Raw genomic sequence first — 2,806 nt, 5'->3', positions numbered from 1 at the left:
TCTATTAAATATCCTCAGAAATAAAGACTATAAGAAAAGCTTTCAAAATTATCAGAGCTGTTATTTCTGAGTAGAGGATTCTTAGGAATTTTTTTAACTTTTAAAATATCCGTTTTATGATTTGTTAGATTCATTTTTTAAAAATTGAGCATATGTATCTTTATAATAAAATAATGCCATTTAAATATCAATACACATAATCAGGTAGGTGCTGCATGATCATAATTTTGTTAAAATCTAGATCATTAGAAAATATTTATTTATGGATTAGGTAAATTTTTTAGATTTTCTAAATGTTTTGTAATAAACATGTTATTCTTACAATGGAAAACATTTATATATTTTTAAAGGAAATTTTTTGGGGGGATGGACTTTGATAAAAACCCTGAAGTATGGTTATGGGAGTAAGTTGTTGAACAGAGTTAACATCTCTGGAAGTATTGTTTGGTGAAAAGAAATCCAAAAATGTCCAAAATTGCCTTGTAGTCAACTTTATCTCCTAGGAAATAGAGAGCAGATATGTGATTTCCTATTATAAATACAGACTGGTTACCAGAACCAGCCACATAATTTTCAGAGCCCAAGGCAAAATAAAAATGTAGGATCTTTTGTTCAAACCTTATTAAGTACTTCAAGATTGCAACAGCAGAGCTTTAAAAAAAAGATGATGGGGTGCCTTCTGAGCTCGAGACTCTGTGTAACTGCACAGGCCATGTGCCCATGAAGCTGCCAATGCAGAATTGTTTTTTGATAAAAAAGAAATGGTGGGATCTGGGAGCATACATTAATTTTGCGGTTCATGATAGCCAATGAAAGGTATGTCCTAGATTTTAGAAAGACAGACATAAAAAAATAGATAAAAAGTGAATATGACTTCAGAACATGAGTCTTGGGACCATGGAAAGACAATTTTAGAGAGTTGGAAAGTCTTGAAAATTTTAATTCTGATTTCAGAATTGCAAGTGATAAAATGAGGGGCAGCTATATGAAAAAAAAGCAAACATGATTATTACATAGGCCTCCTCAGATGAGTTCAAAGTTTAAACAAGTCGAACACAAGATAAAAGTAACAGCGTAAAACCAAAGGAGAGTGTCACGGGAGACTACAGTCCTCAGAACAAGACCAGCATGAGTAAAGCTCAGAATGATCTGAATCTTGCGGGGAAAAGTTTACACATGCACATGGAAGGTCTCTTGTAGCTATCTTACAACAAGAACAAGGAAAGGATGGCAGCCAAAAGCTAATGTGTTACAGGCATAAAGTGAAATTTTTGATTATAAAGTCCTAAGAATGCCTTTGCTACTGTTTGACTAGCTAAAGTGTGAGGGTGTCAGGTGGTGGATAGGAATTGGCCTGAGGAAAATTTTTTCAAACATTTTCCAAAACTCTGTTTTAGACTCTGTTCTCAACATATGAGTGACTTATATCAAGACAGACTAATTGATTAGATGAAACTTGCTTGAAGCTGAGAGACAACAAATATTTTAAATAAACTGAATAAAGACAGAATCATTATCTTAATAACTAGAATCATAGGTCATATTTGATGAGGTAAGTAAGACCAAGTATAAAGTACTAAAACTTGGTCAAAAAGTCATCTCCAAATATATAATGTAAGAGAGACTTGACTTACCAACAATAACTTCAGAATTTAGGTTAGTCCAAATCGATGTGATTAGATTAAACATGGAAGTATATTATTTAATAGCAAGTAAGATGACTGTGTTCTGGTCAAATTATACCTGTAGTACTGGTTATAATTCTAAGGACCGTAATTTAAGATGGGGATACCCCTAAAATATAGCCACATAGAAGAGGCTAAAAATATCATGAGACTAATCCACAGTGAGTATATGGAGCAAGAGGAACTCTCATATCCTGCCAGGGGGTGCTATCACCTTAGAAAATAACTTGATCTCATCTAGTAAAGTTAAAACTATGAATACCCTGTAAGACAGCATTTCTGCTTCTAGTTGTATACCATGGGGTCATACTTGTGGGCACCAGGATTCATGATCCGGGAGGCTCATGGCGGGATTGTGTACAGTAATACACCGCTTGGAAAGTTCCCAAATGTGCCTCAACTGAAAAATAGGTAGAAGAAATGTATAGATGAGAAACCAACAGACTACAATAAAAACAAAATGTAGCTACACTTATCCATATGCATACATTTTATAAACACTATGTTGAGCAAAAAAATTAAGACACAAATGGATCTACGTATTGTATGTGTCCATTATACAAAACTCAAAAGAACCAGGCAAAACTAAACTAAAACATTTAGTGATGCATATTTAGGTGAATAAACTTTGAAAAAAAAAGAAGCAAAGAAGTAATTACCTTAGAAATTTGGATAGCATTTTTCTCTGGGGGGATAAGGAAAGTGAATGGATGTATTGGAGGCTTCGAAGGTGTGGGCAGTACTCTGCTTGTTATCCTAGATAGTGCTTATTTACACGTGTTTATAAATATATATTATGAAAGAATGTACATTGATTAGACTGTACATTATATCTCATATGCTCAAATTTTGAAAGGTTAAAAAAGATAAGGCTTAGTAGAAAGTGTTCCAGCTCTATCCAGGAGAATATAAGAGGTGCTAGATCACCATTGTTTCTTAAAGCTGAATAGTACTCCATGGTATACATATACCACATTTTATTAATTGACTTATGTAGTGATGGACATTTGGGTTGTTTCCACATCTTTGCAATTGTGAATTGTGCTGCTATAAACATTCGGGTGCAGGTGTCTTTTTTACATAGTGTCTTTTGTTCTTTTAGGTAGATGCCCAGTAATGGG

This window comes from Propithecus coquereli, unplaced genomic scaffold, assembly GCF_000956105.1.
Source record: "Propithecus coquereli isolate 6110/MARCELLA unplaced genomic scaffold, Pcoq_1.0 Scaffold154, whole genome shotgun sequence".
In the NCBI taxonomy this organism is placed as follows: Eukaryota; Metazoa; Chordata; class Mammalia; order Primates; family Indriidae; genus Propithecus; species Propithecus coquereli.
Note: the sequence above shows the minus strand (reverse complement) of the source record.